The 24,928-nt window shown below is 44.3% G+C and overlaps 1 protein-coding gene across 8 annotated transcripts in view; it reads right to left on the bottom strand.

The window, feature by feature from the left end:
• Positions 1 to 24,928, bottom strand: part of LOC123352367 (DAB2 interacting protein) — a 401,633-nt gene that overhangs the window by 299,054 nt on the left and 77,651 nt on the right. Inside the window, exons 1-2 of one of the 8 annotated variants that reach the window (XM_044992355.1) lie at positions 21,156 to 21,656; positions 20,539 to 20,604 (exon numbers count right to left, since the gene is read on the bottom strand). The exons of 5 other annotated variants lie outside the window; for them this stretch is intronic. The gene's annotated coding sequence lies outside the window, so the exon portion shown is untranslated. Of the gene's footprint in view, positions 1 to 20,538; positions 20,605 to 21,155; positions 21,657 to 24,928 lie in introns of those variants that run through there. 2 more of the 8 variants (XM_044992352.1, XM_044992367.1) reach the window with 2 other exon arrangements.

Below are 24,928 nucleotides of genomic sequence, written 5' to 3'. Positions count from 1 at the left end.
ATACCAATAAACTTGTTTTATACACTGAATAAGCAATACTGACAGGTGATAAATTGAAAAAGTAATGTTATGCCAGGATTTAATGGTCTGCTGAGTCACACTTTACTACTCCAGCGTTGGGGGGGGGGAGGTGTGGAAAAGAGCCCCTGCTTTCATTACTAATAAAACATGGCATTAATTACCCGAAATACAGGAAGCCTTGAAAATATGCCCAACTGGTTCACACTGCCATTATTATCTAGACTCTTCCCTCCCCGCAGTAATAGGACTTAAAAGAAATGGCCAGCAGCGCTCTTGGAGGAGGTAAACTGTGCCAGCTCTGATCTGCATGCTGGGGCCACTGCTGGTCTGAAGAGTTTGTCCAGGATCTGTAGGCTGAAACAACAATGTTGCTAAAATATATATATTTCTATCTGAAGAATTAAGGTCACTTCCCTGGATTTGTGACAGGAGAATCGCTCAAGTTTGGAGGTTCAGCAAAGCTGCCCAAATGTCTGGATATTGATCCAAACCTCTAAGTCTGCAGAGCTGGACTGTAATCTGTGAGGAGTTTCCAGTATTCACTGCTTCTGGTCAGGCCAGGAAGAACCTGGAAAGTCTAATGATAGCCTGGAATGAGCAAGAGCAAAGGAGGAAAAGTTCTCCAGGTGCCTTCCCTACCAATTAAAGGTCCCATATCTCTCTCCCTGACTCTCACCTTTTCATTTTTATAATTGGTAGCAGGCCCTGCAGCCTCCATGCTGGAATTCAGTGCGGATATGTCTTGCCCTACGGACTTCCCTGGAAATTCCCTTCAAACTGCATACCAGAGGACACCAGAATCTAGGGAACCTTAGATCCTGGCAGACCTCTCCCCCATCCCTTGATAAGCACCCATCTCACCAAGACAAAGGGGGTAATTCCACGCATCCTGTAGTGCAGCCCTAAACTACACACAAAGCAGCAGGAAGCTGGGTCCTAACACAAAGTTAGCTGCATTCCTCTCCCCTGTGGGGAAGTCTGGATGGGAAGGAATGGGGGTGAGCCATGAACATTCTCTTGCAGGGAAAACAGACACCAATGTCAGTGCTGTTCACCAGTTTGTGAACCAGGGATTTAAAACTTCCAGGCATCAGTCCAGCCCTTTCAGCAGCACTGATTGAACTTAAAAAGAAAGCCTGGGAGAAGAGGTAAATTAGGAAAGCGAGAGAACCATTCAGCAGCCAAGCAAGCTGCATGCTAAAAACAGAACACTCCCAGTATGGTGTTTTTTCTGCCCTGACCAATGGAAGCATTAGAAGGGGGCAGCTGTGGCCCTCACGAAGGGACTGAGCAGGGCTAGGAGTCTGGAGACCCTGGCTGTATTCTTGACCCTGTCACAGATTCACTGCATGACCATGGGTAAATCCATTAATCTTGCTGGGCCTCATTTACTCCTTTTGTAGAAAAAAGTGTGGGGGGGAGAAATAGTTCTTACCTCCGTTTCTAAAGTGCCTTGAGATCTAGGGCTCAAAACAGCTATTCAAGTACAGGGTTTTATCATTGTTAAAGACATCCATGATCAGAAGGACCTATATCTACGTATCATTGTTTGCCTGAAAACCCCACCCTGTAAGCAAATGTCAAGTCTGCTAAGCTGATTTTATTGATTCTCTGGGGCAGGTGGTTCATTATCCCACCTGCTTACAAGACACAAGATACTGGCCCTTTAGAAAGGGAGGATCTAGAGTTTGGACTGAGTAGTCCTCTGGGAGCAGCCAAGCCTGGAGACCAGGCTTTAGCTGAACTTTATATCCTGGGATCATTAAACTTCTTTGTTAATGAAACCAAACACAGGAAAGGGGTGGGCTCGTGAGTCTATATAGTATGTGGACTTTATGTTAGAGCAGGTTAGGAGAGCACTTGATCAAATTACGTAAATTGTTCCAGGGAGGTTAGAATCAGCACAACATTCATAGAACTAAGACCAACAGACTGTTCTAACCACCCAGTGCAATCATTGTCTTTTACAAGGAGATGCAAATTATACTAATTAGGCTGGATATCCAGGAGATGAAGTGGGATTTATCATGTAATTCTAAATGGATTCCCTAAGAAAAATACATTGTCTTCCCAAAGACAGTATGGGCCACTGAAGAGACATTTGTACTATACAAATGAGGAAAGAGTCAGTACTAACGGAGAATAGGAAAGAGTAAATTGGCTGCACTGTTATAGAAGACGGTCATGAAGTCTGGAAAATGCCTAACTAAACGGTGAAGATGATGTGTACAAAGATACATATCCACAGCCTTTTATTACCATTACATTGGACTAGGACTGAGCTAGCAAAAGCAAGGAAATTCAGCCTTAAGGCTGCCAATTTGTCCTTAACGGAACATCTCTCAGAGCCTCAGCCCAATGTTGAAGTGCTACACAATTTTTACGAAACTCAGAACAAACTAATCTTTTCCTGACATTTTCCTTACATGGAAAGCAAATGAACAGCTTTTAAAGGAGAATTTAAAGCCTTCCTTGTAGTGGTGTGAATCCAAACAAAAAAATATCACCACAGTTTTATAAGTGCGAGAAAGGAAAACTGAACAGTGTAGATTCATTGTGCGAATGGTGTACAGCCCAAAAGTGAGACAGTCTAATGAAAAGTAAGTTACACTTTTAAATTCTCTTTTAAATAACCTACAGTGACAGTAGCAGAAGCTACAAATGGTTTAAAATATTATTTTTTATTCCATGGCGAGTCCGGGATAGCACCGAAGGGCTCTTAGATCAGACAGAAACTATACAGCCTGCGATGCACGGGTACAACCTTAAGCCACGATCCTGCCCGCCCACCCAGAGTCTTAATGAAGAGGCAGTGGATCAGCTTGCAAGATCGGAACCTTTGTCAACCAACTGCTGCAACTAGGGTTGCCAACTTTCTAACTGCAGAAAACTAAACACCCTTGCCCCAACCCCTGCGCTGACCCTTCCCTGAGGCCCCGCCCCTACCTCAAGGCCCCACCCTTGTTCACTCCATCCCGCCTCCTCCATTGATCGCTCTCCCCCAACCTCACTCACTCATTTTCCCGGGGCTGCGGCAGGGCATTGGGGTGCAGGAGGGGGTGTGGGCTTTGGGGTGGGGCTGAGGGATTTGGGGTGTAGGAGGGTGCTCCAGGCTGGGACCGAGGGGTTCGGAGAGTGGGAGGGGGATCAGGGACGGGGCAAGGGGTTGGGGCATGGGGAGGGGTGAGGGCTCCTTCTGGGGGTGCGGGCTCTGGGGTAGGGTCAGCAACAAGGGGTCAGCTCTGGGGTAGGGTCAGCAACAAGGTGTGGGAGGGGGTGAGGGCTCTGGGGGGAGAGGTTGGAGTGCAGGAGGGGGCTTTGGGCTGGGCCGAGAGGTTCGGAGTGGGGGAAGGGTTCCTGGCCAATGAGAGCTGTGGAGCCGAGGCTCGGGGTGAGGGCAGCGTGGGGAGCCCCTGGGGCTGCCCCTACGCCTAGGAGCTGGAGGGACATGCCAGCCACTTCCTGGGAGCTGTGCTGAGCCAGGTAGGGAGCCTGCCTGTGCCGCCAACCAGACTTTTAACAGCCCAGTCCCCTGGCAACAACTGGGACTTACTCTAACTTAAAAAAAAAATCACAGCTTGCTTCTAAAATGAAGAGGCTGGGCTACGACGACAGATTTAAGTTTCACTTCAGGTATTTTGGGTGTGATTTTCCAAAGCTCTCAGCACTGGCTTAACTCTGCTCTCAAATGCAGTCAATTGTAAAACTCCATTTGTACTAGACAAAGAAGGGAGATGACTTCAATAGGAGCAGAGTCAGGCAAAGCTGAGTGCTATGGATAATCCCACCCTGTGTTCCTCCGTGGGGCGGAGGCAAGGTAGAACCCTAAACATCCCCTCCAATGATATTGTGCTTTTCAATGGCACCTACGGGACTCACACTACAAACCAACATCCAAATGAGATACCTTTTTGTCACCTTACAGATGGGGAGCCAGAGGCAGGGAAGGGTAACTGACTTGCCCAAAGCCACAGAGGGAGCCATTGTTAGAATTCAGGAGTTCCTGACTCCAAGGCCTGTACTCAGATCATTACACTATGGGTACATCTCTACTGGAGCTGGAGGTGTGATCTCCAGCTCGAGCAGTCGTACACATTCCAACTTTGCTCAAGCTAGAGCACTAAACAGCAGCATAGCCACAGCGGCAGGGCCAACAGGATGGGCTAGCCACTTGGGTATATAACAAAGATCTTGGATGGATTGTACTCAGGCAGCTAACCCATCCCACCGCCCATGCCGCTGTGGTTACACTGCTATCAAAGCTAACAAGCACACATTTACTTAGCGGCAAGGCTCTCCCAGTGAGGGTCGCTGGACTGAGCACCCAGACCCTTGATTGATTCTCTGAATGTTTTGAAGTTCGGTCGTTGCTAGTTCTGACACAGTCCTGAGCATTAGCATCCTACTTTATGCCACCGAGAAACCGCTTTATAGGACTTTTCTCTACGGCTTTCACAAAACTGTTTGCGCTGGTCACTAAACAGCAGAGACATTTAACACCCAGAACTACATCAACGGGGCTGATGGGCTCTCCGGCATTAACTAGGCACTTGTTTTCTCTGCTGTTTGCATAGAACACAAGCAGGCAATGCAGATGCCTGACAAGAACAAGGGGATTATAGTGATGACTATAAAACTTGATAGCTGTTATCAAATGCATCATATGGCTTATGATCCTGAACAGCAATTACTTTAAGGTTTCCAAGCCCACGCTGGACAGGCTGGTTTGCAAAACACACTCTTGTCATCACACTTCACAGATCACAGTTAGCACAGAATAAATTCTGAGCAAATCTTGATTTGAACACCAAGTGGTGAAGCCCACTTGACATAAAAATAAATACGTTAAAGGAATAAATTTGCTGGGCACTGAGCTGGATTGATAGCAAGGATGTTTAAAGCCAGTTTCCTGCTAAAGGAATTAAAATAAAAAGATCCATCACCTCAAACACTAAAGCAGACTGGTTATCTGACACCATTAAAGGAATAAATCTGGGGAATGAAATAAGTCTGCCACATACTAGTCTGCATCAATGACAAATGGAGATTTAAATTTGAAGGTGTGAATTTTACTGATCATGAAAATGAGGCACTGACTGACAGCACTAGCTACAGCCAGGTACAAGTCAAGTTTCTCCAGTGTGGCTGGACCAATCCATCTTAGTTGGAATACTGCGTCTCTTGAGCAGCAAGCCTGCCACTCATACTGAATGCTATGAGTGAGTAAGAAAGACAGACAGACAGAATGACAGACAATCAGCAGCCTTGGCCAGAACTAGACCAAGCCCAGTAGCTGGAACGTTACTGACACCTGTAAAGGGGTGGTGTCCCGATCCCACTTCTGTCACGGTGCACACAAAAGTCATATTGTTCAAACTTATCCCTCTTCTTGGGATTTGCCTTTTTTCCTCACCTGAGGTAACAAAGCCTTAAGACAGGACAGTCTATACCTCTCATATCTTACCCCTTCCCCAAGTTGGGTTGACTGGGCTTCCTCCTCTCCTTCCAGAAAGCGCTCTCACCTCAGTTCTTGAATGGAGCTAATGAGACTGATCTGGTGTGGGTATCACGAAGAGTCAGAAGAATAGCACTGCATCTCCGTACACAGTCCTAGATCCTCACAGCTGGTTATTCATTCAGGCTCCTGCATCCTAACACCTGGTTACTCCTTTCAACTCCCCTCCCCATATTGTTACAATAGAACCTCAGAGTTATGAACACCAGAGTTAGAAACTGATTGGTCAACCACACACCTCCTTTGGAACTGGAAGTACACGATCAAGCAACAGTGCGCACACATACACACCAGTACCGTATTAAGTGTAAACTACTAAAAAAAATAAAGGGAAAGTTTAAAAAAAGATTTGACAAAGTAAGGAAAGGGTTTCTGTGCTTGTTTCATTTAAATTAAGATGGTTAAAAGCAGCATTTTTCTTCTGCACAGTAAAGTTTCAAAGCTCTATTCAGTCAATCTTCAGTTGTAAACATTTGAACGAACAACCCGTAACGTTTTGTTCAGTTACGAACATTTCAAAGTTACAATCTCCATTCCCGAGGCGTTCATAGAGCTGAGGTTCTGCTGTACACAGAATGAACAAGATCCCTAAAGTGTCATGCTGGGCAGTGAAGCCCAGAGGAAGCTGTAACTGGCATCTGAAAATCCCACCCACCTGTTGTTTATTTGGCCCAAACCAAGACTGCTTTAGAAAAAAATTAAAGGATCAAAAATGGGGGACCCCAGAAGAGTTGCAGTTTGAACAAAAACAGTGCATTTTTGTAATGATATAAATCCTTATTTTTTCCCAGCAATTAGATGCTAGACAACTCTCCCACTGAAGCATCTTGCTGGAGACATTGATGTGAAGGAATCTTCATTCTGAGTTTCAGCAATTTTCTAGTCATTTGTGTGCGAGGGTAGAACATTAGGTTTGTAATATTTCACAAATGCAACAAGGCTATTCAACCTTAAAGGAGGTCTGTGAAAAACACAGATCAACAACGAAGAGTTCAGTCCGACATGCAAAAGATGGATGTGCTCAAAGAATTTCATTCCTGTTTCGTCTGATTATAAACTTTAAGAATAAAAATTGGGATGGGAAAAAACCTACAACACCTAGGTTTTAGTGTGTGCTTGATGATACTCTTCTGTATATAGGTTTTGCAGCAATTTTAAAAGCCTGAGCTAACAACTTTTTCTGTTTCTCTCTCATGACTAAGCTTTCCACCGGCCCACTTTCTAATTTTGATCTTGGTCCCAACGCTAAAGCCGCATCGCGATCGCTCTGGCTTTATTGACATGACTATAACATTTTCAAACAGTCAGGATGATGTTATATTTATGAGCAATGGCAATGGAACAGCCCTTTGTGGCATGATAATGGTCTCCTGGTGCTAGATCAATGTCAAGGCATTTATGGGAAACAGAGAATAAAAAGGCAGATGACATTGATCCTGTGACAGCTCATCCTAGGGACTTCATTTCTATTAGATGCAGTGATCAATGTGGATATAATCATTGGGTCTGATGCACGTTGGCAACAAGGAGGCTCAAGATGTGCTTTGCACCGCTACTGACATGCTGCATTCTGACTGGCTTAAAAAACAAAAGCAAGAGCCTGTTCCAGAAGGGTGCTGACCAACCTCAGCACCCATCGAAGTCACCAACATTCTTTGTATTGTAGTAGCAATCAAAGGCCCTCATCAGAATTTGTGTCCCACTGTGCTGGGAACTGTACAAAATACACAGGAAGAGACAGAGCCTGTCCCAAAGAGCTTATAGTCTAAATGGAAATAAGACACCAACGTTACCCCACTAATCTAAGGACTTCATTCAGAATGTGAATTGCAAGCACTGTTCCCCATGAGAACACCCCTCAGCCTCTCTCCTGGACAGCCAAAGCAGCTGCAAGACTCACAAGCCATGTGCATTTTCCAGAGCCACACCACACATCTAACACTGGGCTTTGGCACGGCTTGTGCCTGGTTGCCAACAGGCAAAGGCCAATGACACTGAAAGCCCGACAATTATGAACGGTTTAGAAACTGCCGACAAAACAGACTACCTATTGGTGTCCTTTTGTGCCCAGAATATTTATTTGTAGCTCAGCTTCAGTCTACCTTTGGATCCATTATTTCCCTGCACCCCTTTTATTACTCTGCCTGTCTCAAATTAAAACCCTCGAGTCTTTATGAGAGTCATTTGAGGGCTCAATATCTTGCTGGCTGGCAGAGTGCCCTCATTACATTGCTCTAATATTGATGTCCCCAACATTTGGGCTTCAAACTGTTGACAACCAAGATGATAAATAATTGGTTTTAATTAATGGCTGTTTCTTTAAAGTTTCTACAAGTTCCCCCACAAGGACAATGAAGGGCAAGAGCAAAAGAATGACCCTGGATTACCAGGAGTTAACTAGGAATTCGACTCACCGCTCAGCTCCAGCCCTTCAAATTAAGCCAAATGAAAAAATCTGTAAGTCATTCATTTGCAAAATTGGGCTCAAAAGGGAGCAGGGAAGAGGTGTGTGTACGTGCATTGATGCGTCACTCCACTAACATGTAAAAACAAGCTTAGTTCAGCCACAGGGGAACAGCAATTTTTGGCAGCCTCCTAAGGATTTTAAAGCACATATTGGATCTGAAAACATCTGTGCTGCAAACAGTGAACGCACTTTTAGAAGAACTTTATTGAAAGGTGGGTTTGTTGAGCCGGTTGGAGACAAAACCAGCTGGAAAGTTTATGGGAACTGGAGGAGAAAGGGGGTGACTAATATCCTCTGCCCTGCCACCCCACTGGTGTCAGACAGTGGGGTCAATTCAAAGAGGGAGTCTTAGGGTTTTCCTCCTCCAAAGGACTTCTGCAGTGGTTCATTTTATAATTTCTCCCTGAGGGGGACACCAAGTCCTCTCCACTTCTAGCACCTAGAGATGAGCACAGTGTTCCACAAACTGAGGTCAAATCCAATCAGTTGCACAAAACATCAACTATTTTTCTCCCCCACGTTTTTTTGGAGGGGTGGGGGTGGGGGAGATAGAAGTTGAGTTTTTAAAAATAGATAATTAACTGTCTCTAATAGTTGTGTGTTTTAATTTTATTTTAAACCCCTCTCTACAGTTTCTGGTTCCAGACACGAGCAGAAATGGATAAGGTGCTGGAAGACCTCAGGAAAAGCTGGGTTGATGGTCCTCAACCATGAACAGGTACTGATCAGCTCAAACACAGTCTGAGGAGAGCAGGTTTCAGTCCAGGTTCACAAGATCAAGAGGTGTAGAGAACACTAAATCTTGTACAGATACCTGAATTCTAAAATTATTGACATTCAGTATTCATTGGTGTCAACACACTTGGAGCAACCCTCACTTCTGTCAATGCCTGCTCTTTATACACTCCATGACTATGCTTATATCTAGGGCAACCGAACGTCCTGATTTTATAGGGAGAGTCCCAATATTTGGGGCTTTGTCTTATATAGGTAGCTATTCCCCCCCCCCCCCCGTCCTGATCTTTAACCCTTGCTGTCTGGTTACCCTACTTATATCATAAATTCTCAACATGTGTTTTGTGCAATACTCCATGGATTTATAAAAGCAGCAAAGAGTCTTGTGGCACCTTATAGGCTAACAGACGTTTTGGAGCATGAGCTTTCATGGGTGAATACACATGCATCCGACGAAGTGGGTATTCACCCACGAAAGCTCATGCTCCAAAACATCTGTTAGTCTATAAGGTGCCACAAGACTCTTTGCTGCTTTTACAGATCCAGACTAACACGGCTACCCCTCTGATACTTGACTCCATGGATTTATTACACCTCTAGACTATTACCTCTCCCTATCTATCTTGTAACATTGCTCCTTTATGAAGGAGCAGTTTGTTGGGACAGTCCATGCTCATGATAAATCAGAATTCCCTTTTTAACCTCAGATAAGTTCTTTCAGTATCTTCTACACTGCGTTAGTTTCCTAAGTCCCCCTTATTATACACTGCAGGTGTCTCTTGAAACCCTTAGGACCGAAGGATGAAAAAAAGCCCTAATAGGTCACCTCGTCCAACCCTGTGCCAGTGCAGGATTATTCTCAGCAATATTTCCTCTAGTGCATTGTCTGGCCTTGGAGATAAATCTCCACCACTTATCACAGGAGACGATTAGACTATTTAAGAACACTTGCTCCATGGCAGGGATTTTACCTGATACTTAGTCTCATTTTCTTTAATGTCACTCTGTTACTCCTATTTATACCCCTGTGCCATTCCTCTCTGTCCTTGGGAGGGGAGGGGGAGAAGAGGAGGAGAGGGGAAGGGGTCAGATTATTTTTGTGCCTGTTCAGTCTTCTGTAAATCTTGAGTAGAGAAGCAGGAATGTTTACCCAAACTACAGGGGGCAGGTAGCCATGTTTCTGTTTCCTGCACACCACCTCTTAAAATGTAAGTAGTCTGTCAGTTGGAAGGTGAAGTTGTGAAAGGAGGCAAGACAGAAGATCATGAGGTGAGACACACTCTGCTCACATGAAGATCTGCTATTTGTTCTCTTTTTTTTTTTTTAAAGACAGTTTAATTTCATCTAGAACAAACATCAGCTAGACTGAAAATCTCTTTGAAAAGGAGAAAAGCAAACTACTGAACAATCTGAGATTCTCCCATGACCAAAAATCCAAATGGAAGAAGTGAAAAAAAAAAATCCAAAAAATTTTTAGATACTAAAATGGGATTTAAATCCTCCTCCCCAAGAGCAGTCTTGAAGCAGTGAATTATTAAGACCATACACCTAACAAGAAAGATGGTAGGGAGGGCTCAGAATAAATACATTCAACAATTCACAGAGACAGATAGTATCCCCTGGGGATTTACAGGTAATAAAAGAAGAAATGGTTGAAGAAGAGTTCGACACTTTACAGTGCTCCTTGAACAAGGGAGAGGTTAGAAACTGACAAATGGATGACAACTTTCTTTTTTTGGTTAAAAAAGGTGAACACTTATGAGTTAATCCATTTTTACGGTCTGACAATAAGGGATGTAACTGTAACTATTAAAGAATTCAGGATAGCAAGAAGTGCTATGCCATGACAGAACATCAAGCAGAATGAATATACCCCGGCATCTGGAGATGGGCTTTTAACTCTCAAATATTACAGTATTTTCAAATGGTCCCTATGTTATTTTTGCTTGGATGTAAGTTCTGTACAGTGGAAAGAAGCTAATTATTGTCCAACTGGGAATGTTTGTGTGTTGGTTTTTTATTTATATTTCATCTCCATCCTATACCAAAATATGTACATATGTAAGTAGCTTTAAATATTTAAGGACATTTCCTGATGCTACCCATTTGCAAGGAACACGATACTGAAATACCAGGACTGAATAGAAATGATTTACTGACAAAGTGTCAACATTTTCAACAACATTTATACCTTAGACAGTCTCAAGGATTTGCATAATTTATAATGTTCTACAACTCTCCTAGGGTACACTGAAAATCTTCAGCATTCATTGCATAAAATAAAATCTCTTGCTGTACTTTAAAAAACTATACTTTACAGGGACAGCGCCTTTCAGCTAAAGGCCTTAGAGAACCTTAAAGTAAGAAACCATCTCAGCTTACAGCCTTGCAATGCGATCAGGACCGACTACCAGTGTCACGTTTGAGTCAGGTCAGAAAACAACCTGATCCTCTCTGGCTCAGATTTGGTTGTCCCGGATGACCTCCTCCTGCCCAAGGGGTTGGCACAACAGCTGCATGCCTCACTCCTGCCAGATGCTGCCACCTCACTGTAGCATGTGCACTGCAGAGTAAGTTTGCTGACAAGTTGCAGCACGTTTCACTCCATGGCATGCACAGCGCAGCGAAGCCGGGGGGGGGTGGGCGGACAGCATGAGCAGGACACAGAGCTGCCGATATACTGGCCCCACAAGCAGGAGACAGCTGGAGATGGACGCACAAGGCACAGGAAGCCCCTACCGGGTGGTGACACAAATAGAAGTTCCAGATCAGGTTGGGTCTGAAAAGGACTCAACACTCTTGGTCAAGTTTGGGCTAGCTGTGCTGGGTCAGGCTTTAAGATTAGACCGAAGCAGACCTTTGTCTCAGCTAACCCCACAGCAATAGGAAGAGAATAGAGGGAAGAGAAAAGTATTCTAAATCTTTGCTCAGGAACCAAGTTTCTGCAAGGAAACCCTTCCCCCCCCATTTATTTCATAGCAAACAGGAGAAAGCACAACTCTGCAGTCCTCCATGTGCCCCCCTCCTTAGTGAGAAAGGCACAGTCCTGTCTCAGCACAATATGGGAAAGAAAAGGGGCATGGCTTCCTGTTTGTAAAATGGGATTCTAATTAAGTGGTGCCAGGGTGACCAGACAGCAAATGTGAAAAATCAGGACAGGGGGTGGGGGAGTAATAAGAACCTATATAAGAAAGACCCAAAAATTGGGACGGTCCCTATAAAATCAGGACATCTGGTCACCCTAAGTGGTGCCATCTTTATAGAGAGGTGCTGGAATGTTAAGCTTCGTGCAGACAGACAAAGTGCCCCAGGGCTTGAAGAAGTCACAAGATTAGAAGTGTATCTGAAGATCTCATCAAGCTAATAGTGCATTTCGGAGAGGTCTGCATGAGTCTGACTGGTTCTGTTTTTCCAGACAGTGCTCATGTTTATGGCAACACAATGCAAGGGACAGTCAACATGGCAATAACGTCCCTTCGGAATGATGACGCCTCCTATCAAAAAGTAGACAAATGAAATGCAGACAAAACTTCAAACCTTGCATTACAAATGATTCAGTGTCTCACATCCAAATGTACATACGCAGGGGAAGGGCTGGTGGGGAAAGAGAGGGGGGGTGGTTGTACATGTTGGGAATACATCCAAGGGGAAAGTGAAGCTTTGCACTGAATACAGAGTGAGTAGTTGGGAAGTAAGCAACATCTATAGAGTGTGGAATTTAATAAATTAAATCCTGAGATTCTGTAATTGCTTTTAATTATGGTTCCTTTCCCTGAAGCAGGACACATAGCCAAAAAAAAAACCCAAACAACCCAATCTATCTGGGCAGATGCTTTGTAGTTATGCTCCTGACTGACTATTGAATGAAGCTCTCACCACTTTCCCCCCCCCCTTTTGGGCTTCAAACACAATGAGAAAATAAACGCTTTCCCCTAATAACTCATCTCACACACAAATGCCTTCCAAACCCAGTACGACCTGGTACAAAACAGCTGCAGGACTGCCCACCCAGCATAAAGTAGTAACTGCTGAGACTCTCGCAAGAGGTGTTCTTCAGCTGGACTGCTGCCCGTGGCAGTAAACCTAGCCATATCAGAGAGAGGAGCTGAAGTCGCACACCTCTCCAAATAAGCTATTGAGAGCTGTGCAGAGTGTTGAGGTGTGGAATCCAAAGAGATGGCTCTAATCATTAAAGTTCCATGCTTTGATTTCTTATTGTTTTTGTTATATTTGAGGTTAACACCTTGGAGCAGTTGCTGGGCAGATGGAACGGTGCCAAGATAAACAACACTGAGTCTCTGATTCTCTCATTTACACTAGTGTAAAAATGAGCAGAACCCCACTAAAGTCAGTAGAGTTATGTCTATATAAAACCAGTGAGCAAGATCACAATTACGCCCAGAGACTGTGATTGCAACCACAAACCCATGTGAGTGAGCAATCTCAGGGGTGAAATGAAAATGAGGGAGCTGCAAGCTGGTTCAGTTCAGAGAAAAACCTGATTGTTTTGGTCAAAATTTCAATCTGAAATTTTGAAATCAAATTAACTTTTTCCAGTTTAATTCTCTCACACTTCTATTCTTCCAGGATCCAGCCAGGTATGAAGCAGAAATGCCAGAGGCCCTCCAGAAAGAGGACAACTCAAGAGAGCAACATTATTCTGCAAGCTCTAAGAGTTTGGATAACAGAGCTGCTATGCAGTTTTTGAGGGCTTATCTGCATCTGTCACTAAGGAAAAGCCTTATTAATGTGCCTTAATTATTCATGGTCCTTGGTGAGGCTGCACTCAAACACCTTCTTTATCCATCCCAACTTCCCATACAACTTCCCAAAAATCAAAATAAAGAGGCACATTTTTAAAGGGGGGGGAAGCCCTCATTGACCATTTGCATCCACACTTCTGCTGCACCTCTGACTTCCTGATCACAGGCACAAAGCAGGTGGCACAGTAGACAGAGGCAACTACTCAACATTGTGGCTGCAGAATGACCAAAAACCAAAGAGTAAATCCCACCTGCAAACAGGGAGCCTGGGGCTTCAAACCTAATCTGAATAGAATGATTTACTAGCACTGAGGCTCATCACGATTTACACTGTCCTTGACCAGAACTAACAAGTATTTAAATAAGCTGTTTGGGGGCTTGCTCCACATGCTCCCTCCATTCCCTGCTCAGGTCCCTTTCCCAGTTTTGCTATCACAGTTGTACGTAAAGGTTCTCTCATATTCCCACAATTTAGGAAAAGCCCATTGGCAATAAGCTCATGACCATAACGAGCTAACTGCTTCCTGTAGTTAGAGCAGTCTGAATTCTGCAGGCTCTTCCAGGCTCAGTGAGGTTCACGATGTCCACCTGAAGGCTTGAGACTATAGAGGGACTTGCTCACCGCAGTTGAGATAGAGATCTTCAGCTCATGAAGCGGTGAACCTGCCCTCTCCCCCTGGGGGCCTTTTCTCTCACCAAGCAGAGTCTCTTTTCAGAGCCAGCAGCACTCTGCAGGTCAGACTGTTTAGACAATCTCTTACCTCCATCATTACAGCTTTGCTCAGAGGGAAATTTACTTAAGTCTTCTGACACCTGCCAGATATTTTTCTCAATCCTTTGCTTTTAGAGATCAAACCGGCTGCTTGGTAAAATTACCTGCCAAATTATACAAGCAATTGAGGAAACTATACTATCCAAGATAAGGATCTTTCCTAGGAGGGGCTTTTAAAGAAAAGCACATTTCTTGCCTTCTCAATTCCCTGCATTTCCCCTCCCCACCCACACAATTAAACCACATGAAAACCACTAGTCATGCACACATCATCACCACCAGTCCATTTCATTCTGAATCCAATAACCACCACCATTTCCCCCCCAATTAATATTATCATGAGAATTCTACTCTGTGAAAATCCATAAGGTACAGATACAGGCAGCAGCCATACTGCATATTTCAATTCGAGAAGAATACTAGCCCACACCCACATCCTCCCTCTCCGCTGAGATATTGGGGTATTTCAAAGGCCGGCCTCTTCAGGTATTTCACCTCTACACGCCCTCTGCAGTAGCCCAGCTGTAAATTGTTTGACCTAATCCCATAAACTCAGCTCCTGCATATGGTCACAGAACCATTTCAACTTTGTTCAGTATCAACCTGAACTTAGACTAAAATTACATAATGCACCTTGTTTGCAGGGAAGGGTATTTTTGTCTTAAATTCTGTGTTATAGAAAGTATAAATTGTGTAATTTAAAGACAGGGAAGCCTCTTTTCATGAACGTTCATGTTTTACAGCTGTGCAGATGGCAATCGAAGAGCTAAGCACATTGGAAAGGGTTTGAATAAGAAACCCTTGAAACATCCTAGTTTTTGTATGCTTTGCACTCTACCCCACACATCTTCCACTTAAAGATGGCCCTGATGCACACAGTATAGTTTCCCTAAGCAAACTGGTCTTACTTGAGAAGTTTAAGAATCCATTCCTCAGAGAAGCACTTTGCAATTTAGTGGCTTTCCATTCTGCACTGTACTTCAGGTTCAGTCCACGACCTTAATGGAATTACCCTTGTCTGCATCAGCTCCCATCCCTGGCCATCATCACACTAGTCTGGCAACTGATAGTCTTGGTTAAGAGAGGCCCAGAAACAAGCACTATGAAGCCTAAATTCATTCTACCCCATAAAGGATGTGCAAGTCTCCAGTTCATGTCCGAGGGGGTCACTAACATGGTTTGCTGGTTAATCTTCCATTGTTGCTCTTGGCACAACACCCAGACACAGCCTTTAGAGCTTAGATAGATGCCTTCCATTTCCGACAGTGCCAATCACAAAGGGCATCCAGACAGGAACAGAAGGCAGAGTGCAAACACAGTCAGTGCCTTGGAACGAATACCAATCCCATCTAGCTCTCAGACTACAGTACAACGCATTATGTACTAGTTTGAAAAGTACCAAAAAAAACCTTCTGAAAACAACAGACAAAAGCTCTCAAGTTTGTATCAAGTTTGATTTTAATGCAGCCTGCTAAATGAGTTACTCTGGGAAGTTTAATCAAAGTTATTCCTACCTTACTAAAAAAGCCCAACTTTAAATTAAAGTTGTTTTACTATTACTGTTTTACAGCTCAGAGCTAGGAAAGGTAGCTTTTCATAATTTATCTTAAAAACAAAAAAACCCAACAAACATCAAGCCACCATTGTTTGGAGGGACCCTTTCAGAAGACCGTAAGCAACATAAATAAATCCTTATTGTTATGGTCTTCTGATAGTGTCCAGGGGTGCCAACTAGGATTCAGGCCCCATTGTGCTCGTGGCTGTGAAAGCCACAGTTACACACCGCAGGCTCTTCAGAGAGATACTATTTAAGTAGATAAGACAATGGCTGCAAGGGAAAACAGGGGCACAGAAGGGGGAAGTGAGTCGTTCAAGTCAGAAGACAATAGAACCCAGGACTCTGAGTGGTGCTTGCCACTAGAGCCCATGGTCTCTCTTCCTACCTAATTTGTGTTTTTCCTGCTTTGAAAAACACTGGATTTCTACACCCACCTCTGAGTTTCAATAGTGGCAACATGGCCGTCTTTTGTTAACTTCATTGTTGGAGCAGGAGCACAGGTGATGCATATTACGGGATGAGGAACTGCATCTGTCCTATTACATACTGATACAGATCGAGCAGAGGAAGTCCCAAAAGCATAAACACATTTTTGAGAGTCCCACAAAAATAGCAGCTATTAAATTCTTAGCTTCTTGCCAACAAAATACTGGATAAGAGAGAAACCCAGATATAAATAGCAGTGATCCATCTATCGAGATAGTAGCAATGTCAAGGCAAATGTATGAACACTCTGGCTTGGGGCTACAAATATCAAAACCTAAGCGGCAAATCAGTGCAATGTATTGAGCCAGGCTCCTGGCCCCAAACGTTGCATAGAAGGACCCAGGTTCTTTGCGGTTTAAGTGACAGCACGCTCCCCGGGAGCATATGGTAACTAATCAGGCCAGAACAGTGATGGAGTGGTGGGTACGTATGACAGTCGTTAGCTTCGCTTTGAGAATAGACAGCTCTGATAAACGTGCATTTTGGTGAGCATGTGCAAGCTTGTCATTTTAACCAGACAACATGGCTTCCTGCGGTGAAATTAACAAATTGTTGTCTCCAGCCAGGCAAGAGTGTCAGTCTGCCAAAAAAACCCGACCCTGAGATTGACCATTTTTACAGGCATTTCACGGAGATAAATGGCTTGTTTACTCCCAGAAGGAAGATTTTGTTGGGGGAAATTAGAAGGAGAAGGGATAGGGCAGCAATGACACCAAAACGGAGAAGGATGGCACAGGGGTTAGGGCATTAGAGCCTAGGACTCAGGAGATGTAGGTTCAAGCCCCTGCATAGCACACGCTCCAAGTGGGATCTTGGGGAAGTCACCCAAGGTGTGACTACACTGTATTGTGGACCCAGCTCTGTGGCACCTGGGCTTGTCAGTGTTTCCAAGCCTGTGCTTGAGCAGTCACACTGCACTATAAACCTGGGCTTACAGTGGCTGGATTGGGGTCTCAGCTGCGCTAACTCATCCATACTGCACCACACAGACCTGCAGCTTCAGCTGCGTCCACACTGAAAAATGACAGGGCTTGGACCAATGTCACAGCAGGAGTTGAGCTCTGACCCACCCCATGTAGCCAGGGGCGGCTCTAGCCATTTCGCCGCCCCAAGCATGGCGGCACGCCGCGGGGGGGCGCTCTGCCGGTCGCCGGTCCCGCGGCTCCGGTGGACCTCCCGCAGGTGTGCCTGCGGATGCTCCACCGGAGCCGCGGGACCAACAGACCCTCCACAGGGACGCCTGCGGGAGGTCCCCCGGAGCCACGGGACCAGCGGACCCTCCACAGGGACGCCTGCAGAACGTCCACTGGAGCCGCCTGCCGCCCTCCCGGCAACCGGCAGAGCGCCCCCCGTGGCATGCCACCCCAAGCACGTGCTTGGTGTGCTGGGGCCTGGAGCCGCCCCTGCATGTAGCAGGGTCCTAGGATCCAGGTCCTCAGTGCTGATCAGACTGATCTGCGGGTAGGGCTTGGGTTCAAACCCCAGGCAGGGCCCAGCCTCACTGTACAGTGTAGACACATCCTATTCTCTCATGCCCATAGGCACTGCAATGCTGAATGCAGCAGTGTCTAACTAGTTTAGGAACCAAAATCCCATTGACAGTTAGAAGGCTCCTAAGTGCCTAAACCACTTTTGAAAAGGAGACTAAGGCAGTGCAACACCAAGTACAGCAATACCTAAACCCCTCCTCTAAAAAGGCTGGGCCTCTGGACCTCAGCTCCCTAGCACGGCCCTAACACCAGACATGCCAAACCCACAGGAAAAAAAAATTGGGTTTGTTTTTGGCTTAATTAGCTTGGGAGTTGCTTGTTGGCTAGTTTTTGGCTTGTAGCTTGTTGCTTTTTTCTTTTCTTTTCTTTTTTTTTTAAATAGGCTCCCGGCAAGCAGGGGCGGGGGAAATAAGGATACAGCAGGGGCAAGGGGGGGGGGGGGGGAAGAGTCACGGGTGTACAACAGGTCCACTACAGTCCCAGACTGCACGCCAGGGGGGAATCTAGTCACATAGTGTGTTGGGGTTCTCAGGGATTGACTTGTTTTGAAATGGGATTAGCTTGATTTTTGGCTTATTGTGAAAGTCGGGGTGCTTATGTACCGTGTGAAAGTTGGCAACTGTGCCTAACACACAACAGTCCTGTGAGGGTAAATACATTAAAGACCACGAGGCACTCACATGCTATGTTAACAGGGCCATACGGGGCCACCTCAGAAACAGAAAACGCAATGAAAAGCATTTTGCTTCCTCACCCACCGAGGAAAATGGGGATTTTCCACCAACAGTGAATGTTGGGGTATTATGGCAGGAATTTTTTGGAGGGGAGGTGGAAAAGCTGGGCACACCCTTCAATACAGGGTGTGAATCTCGATTCCCAGAACGAGAGGCTCTACCCTATGCAATGAGGCAGAGCTGAGTTAAACCACGACTGAGTACCACGGCCATGAAGGCAAAATTTCTACTGTGGGTGCTGGAGAGGGGAGCAATATATGCACGTGGTAAATAGCAAGTGAAAATAATATTGTCACCAGCTGTGTTTGATTGGCTGAGAACATTAGAACTGGCTGAAGATTTTCTGATGAAACATTTTTTCCCCAATCAGAAAATGCAGATTCATCTAAACAGAAAAACTGTTCATAGGAAAGAGTCAGTTTCATCAAATCCTGGAAATAAAAAAAAAATTGTTTTTATAAAGGTTCAAAATTGTTGTCACGTTGTGTTTTCAGTTTCAAAACGTTTCAAATTGGAATTTATCAATATTTTGTTTTGAAACACAAAAGTCATTCACTTGTAACCAGAGTTCTTTGAGATTCACCTGAAGATTTGCCCTTGGGCTAATGTGCTGACCAGAGCACCTCTGACCATTACCCATAAGTGGGAATATGCAGAGCCACTCAAAGAATTTTATTTACACTTATTTTTTAAGTGTCAAGATTGAAACTGCAGCGGGTCGCAGGCTGCATTAAAAACCGATGGGCGTTCAAAAGATTTGGGTCCAAGGCAGGAGCTTGGCTGTAAGGGATTTCCCCCTCCTTGTTTGTCACGAAAGGGACACTCTGAAAAGCATAGGTTGGAGCAAGTCTCAAATATATAAACCTCTTGTTCCTCCATCTCATAAGCTTTATATTTATTTTAGAGTCTCTTAAAATATATAGTGATGGATGAATGTTACTTGGACAAGCTCAGCTTAAAACACAGTGCAAAGTGTAACATAGCATCAAGGAAGAGTAGTTAGAAAATGGCTATTTGTCAGAAGAAAAGTTACACTAAAGCCTGCAGCAAACCTGATGTATTAGAAGTACATGCTATCAGTGTTTTGCAGGTTGCCATTTAAAGCCTTTACTAGAGACCGATGACAGTAACACTGCATAATCTAGGTTACGGAAGGAACACAGATTTTATGAAAGGTCAATATTTCAAACGTGCCCTTCACTGACCTTGCCTTGCTCTGACACAAGTGATTGGTTGAACTCTACCTTCATAAAGAAATATCATTAATTAAAGTGTAAAAAAAAATAAATTATCCAACAACATTATGCAGAGCTGAAGCAACATGCTAAGTGCACTGGGGCCTGCCACCACCTCCACTCCCAGGTTAGGGTCAAGCCTGTGGTTTCAGGCAAAGGGGGACGGCTGCAGTTTGATCCTTAGCGATTATCAGTCCACACTAGCAGGTCATCATTATTCAGCATTTTAAAGGCTTTATAAATAAATAAATAAATAAATAAATATCAGATTGCACCCTCTCCAAGTCAGGGTAAAGTTGATTCTGTTTGATTTCAAACATGGACTATTGAAAATTCATCCTTTTTAGTGCCTACTGGTATGTTTCATTTGAAAATATCATAACACAACATTTTTTGTTAAAATAACAAAAATAAAGTCTTAAAACAGTTTTCTTTGCATTGACACTGAATATACATGGTGATCAGCAATTACTATTGTTTCACTAGTGAAACGTTTTTCTTTAAGACCTTCAGTACAATATTTCTGTGCAAGAGAGCAAAACTGCAAAACAAAGCTAGCTATCACTCCAGTCCTGCTCATTTCACAGAGCTGATTACACAAGTTCTGAAGCAAAACACACTATTTGATCAACTCAGCCATTGCCGCAGGCAACTGTTCATTTACATATGAGGGGTTTTTCTTCCCAAACAGACAAAACCTGATGCATTTTGGAGGGGAGGGAGGGCGCTAGTATTAAAATACAGAGGTCCCCAATCACTTACCTTTAAAAGCACGTCAGATGTTTGGAACTAATATCCCGTAGTAACTCAGCCATTTCATGTTGAGGGCTGGAGCCAAAATCAACAAGTTTTAAAGACATGCAGCCTTGTATACCATGCACTCTGTAAACCAGCATGAATCCCAGGCAGAGAACAAGAGGTGCAAGCTCCTCACTCTTCCAGCTAACCAAAAAAGTTTTGCAGTGAGAGGAAAAGAAAAATCCAGCCCCAACTGAGAGACTGGATCAGAAACAAGAAAGAAAAGCTTGTTCTCCCTTGTTTGTATTCCTGGCTAAAGGTGCCTCTCCAAGCAAAATTCACAGAGCCTCTCGACTCCTCACAGCAGATGGTATTCACACATTATACTCCAACAGCAGCACTCCCTGGACCAATCAGAGAGGAGCACTCCAAAGCCAAGCACTTCCCAGACCCTGTCTCTGATACAGTTTTCAATAGCTAGAGCACATGAATGACTGCAGAAAATGAATAAGCATGCAAAGTAAAAGCACCCCTCCCTCCTCACACCCCCTCCTCCCCCCCCCCCCCCCGTTTAGAGGCACAAGCTGCCAGTTCAACAATGCTGGGTGAGTTCTGCACTGACTTAAAGATAACAAAGGCACCTGTTTTATTTTCGGAAATCCCAAACAGCCATCACGTTTCCCCAGCCTTTTGGTGCAGTTTCTCAACTGACTCGTGAGTTAGTAAAGTCACAATAAGTGCATAACCTGGGCATTTTGTTCCACCCAATGCATTCAAGAACTGCTTCTAAAAAGCCTGGGAAGTCACACACTCAATTTAAGTGGCAAAAGAGGCTGCTTAAGGGCCCCAATCCTGCAAACACTTACACACGTGCTCAATTACACACAAAAGTGCTTCCCTTGAACTCAGTGAGATTACTCATGTATTTACAGCTAGGCACAAGTATAAATGTTAGCAGGATTGAGGCCTAACTTTCTCTCCGTTGTTGCAAAGCAGCACAAGATACATGAAAGGGCAGCAGTATTATTGCAAAACAATCTCTCCTGGGCAGATCAATGCTTCCTTCAATCTTGTTTAAGATTGACCAAGGATATTATAAAATACAATCCTAATAAATAAAAATAAATACAACAGATGACCTAATGAATTAACAAAGCTTTGCTCTCACTACAAACATTCAGCTGAAACTCCTTAAGGAGTTTCTATTACTTTGGGAATGATCTTCAAAAAAAATCTCTTGTGTGTGCAGCACAGACTAGGGCAGAACACAACTGGTAGTGCTGCTACCCTACCACAGGACAAATAGACTCAAGAATATTCTCCGCTGCAGGGTTTAATTTGTAAACCAATGCAGACCCTCCCTCACCCAGTGATCAGTTTGGGATACAGCTGTGAAACTAAATTCCTCGCTTGTGCTGACAGCTGCAGCTGAGTAGTAAAGGATGACCTGCTAAACAAAGCAAAGTTACTCATGGAAACAGACTTCCACGCTACAGGCAGGTTTCACCCTTGCAGACAATAACACCCTCACGACCCTCCAAAACACTATTGAAATTCTCTAGATTCTTATGGCAGAAGAAGTTACAAGGAAATAACATGGTCCCTGCAGAAATTCTATTTTGGTAGTGCAATCAGTTACAAAAAAATCAGTACAGTTTGGAGTGGGAAGCATGCTCCCTCCCAGGATCTCCCTGGACATTTTCAGATCCCTGGCTATAGCTGTAAATTGATCCTGTGCATTCCTTTCTGACACAAGAACCATGCAAAATCTTTAGGGATTCTCTTTCCGCCATGAGTAATGCTGTAATAGCACTTTTGTAAAATACAGGACCAGTTGCATGGCCAGAAAAATATTGTGAGCTGTTTTGTTTGTTTATTTTAGGTCACTCACCTATTTTTTCCTCTCTGGAAATAATAAGACAACAGCATTAACTCCCTGGTTTCCTTTCTCCAAAACACCCAAATACTTCTATGGTTGTAAACTGCCAAATCTAGATTAGGAGGCATGGAGTTGCTGTTTCGGTTTTAACCATGCAAAGGAGCCTTTTACCACATCACCACCACACAGTGTGCACTCTCTCTGGGTTAAGGAAAAAACAAACACCAAATAAATACAAGCTTTCATGAGAAACAACACAGTGCGTGCATGACTCCTGCAACTGCTGCCTAGAACTGCCCCATAGCCCCAGGGCAGGCACCGAAAGGGGCAGTACACAGAAAATAGAATCGTAGCTGGAGGAAAACTGACATTGCTTGAACATTTCCTCCTTTTTTTGGTGAAACTTCATTTTGGAAGGAATTTCCGACCATTTGTATTCACAGCAGCTGCTACATTCACCCCACTAGTGAGTCCTAAAAGAGCAGCCACCTAGCTCTGCACAAAACCGTCATGGATTCAGGGGAGGGGAGGAGGATAATCCCAAGCACATGCTTGGGGCGGCACAATTCTAGGGGCGGCATTCCGGTGAGTTTTTGTTTGTTTTTTGCTTGGGGTGGCAAAAAACCTAGAGCCGGCCAAGGCTAGAGACATGGGATAAGGCACCTTCTCTGGATCGGTATATACAGGAACTGATGCATCTCTTGTATAGAGAGGGTTCTCCAGTACCAGACCTCTGTGCTTTTTCTAGAGATGTTTGAGTGGAGCAGAAGTTTAACACAACATTGCCACCTCTGATATTTGCTGTTTTTCTTACAGCCCCATCTCCTGGAGTGAGATAATTATGGGAGAATATCAACTTTCATTTAAAACAAATGACATGGGTATTCCCTCCCTGTGGAAGTTCCAGCTAGAGAGCGGAGCATGAAGGCTTGCACAATCAGGCCCCAGGAAGAGAGGAAATGTTGTGTCATCACTGCTTAGGTCCCAGTCTGGCAAGCTGATTCAAAGCACGCAGACCCACATACTCATCCAGAGCACCCATGAACTTAACAAGCGAAAAGGTCTCATGTGGATCAGCTTGCAGGATCAGGCCCTTAGTTATTTCGGAAAAACAAACCCTAGGAGCAGAGTTTTAATCAGACACCACTTTATGTAAAAGCCCATCAGCTGGGCAAGAATTTACAGAGACTCATACCCTCATGAAAGCGTTTTTTATTATGTAGCAAAATATCAAGCTGCTTGAAATTACTCTCTGAATCACTGTGCAAGGCCACGTGCTTCAAGCATTTGTAATTTCCTGTAGCTTTCATTAAGACAATCCAAGTAAAGTTTCATCATGAAAGCAAGGAGATTGTGATTATGTTGCACACTTCATCACCACACTAAATGAAGAATGTGTCAAGTCCTTGGTAAAAAGCCAAACAACAAACCCAGCTCTTGGAAGCTTTGGTGCTTCAGACAGGGAATGTTCACAATGCATGTTCCAAGTTTAGGTCACTTCGGTCCAAGATCACAAGAGGTTATTTCTTGGGAGACATTAACGTAATTACTATACTCACTTTCCATAAAGAAGTGATTAGATGAGCCCACAATTCCTGTACAGCTATTTGTCTCGAGTAAGTCAGCTGAAGTTGGTTTGGTAGGGAGGATTCATGGCCATACCTAGTAATCATATGAAAGCATTCTGCTAATAACAGAGGTACCTTGATATAATTTAGTTTTAATACTCTGAACAGAGTGGTAGCTAGACTCATCTCTAGCCTGCTATAAATTCAAGGGAAGAAGATTCAATCAGAGAAACTCAGAGTTCTTTCTATATCACACAAACTCTTCTAGGAATTAATGGAAAGCTCAACATGTTTAAATAGAAAAGTCATGGAGGCACAGTGGATGCTTAGGAGGAAGAATGCAAGTAGTGGCATTCTAGGGCAGCCGACCAATGTGGTCAGACCTAAAAAAAAACGGTTACTCACCTTCTCGTAACTGTTGTTCTTTGAGATGTGTTGTTCACGTCTGCTCCAATCAGGTGTGCGCGTGCTGCGTGTACGATTGTCGGAAAGTTTTCCCTTACCAGCATCCGTCGGGTCAGCTGGGGAGCCCCCTGGAGTGGCGCCTTTATGGTGCTCAATATAAGACTGCCGGCCCGAACCCGCTTCAGTTCCTTCTTACCACCAGTGATGGTCGTTGGAACAGCAAGTGCTTCCCCTTAGCTTGTTCATTAGGTTTAGTTTAGGTTTCAGTTCTTAGTTCTGCACAGTTTAGAGTTACAATTTTGGTTAGGGACCGTGGTTCTACCCTATCCCTTTCCTCCCCTCAGCTCCGGGGCATGCCTCGGAGCCAAGGGTTTAAACCATGTGGGATCTGCACTCGAAGAAGAACAGACCAGTTTTGATACTCCTGTCCCACCATGTATTGGTAGGTTGCATCTTTAAGAGTAAAGATTTCAAAAACAATTTTTGCTGAACCAGAATATCAATTTTTCAGTTATCTGACCTGCTCCGATAAAGACTGCAGGGAACATGCCTGCAGCTGAAA

The sequence above is a fragment of the Mauremys mutica genome, chromosome 18 (genome assembly GCF_020497125.1).
Source record: "Mauremys mutica isolate MM-2020 ecotype Southern chromosome 18, ASM2049712v1, whole genome shotgun sequence".
Classification (NCBI taxonomy): domain Eukaryota; kingdom Metazoa; phylum Chordata; order Testudines; family Geoemydidae; genus Mauremys; species Mauremys mutica.
Note: the sequence above shows the minus strand (reverse complement) of the source record. Positions and strands in the feature narration are given on the sequence as shown.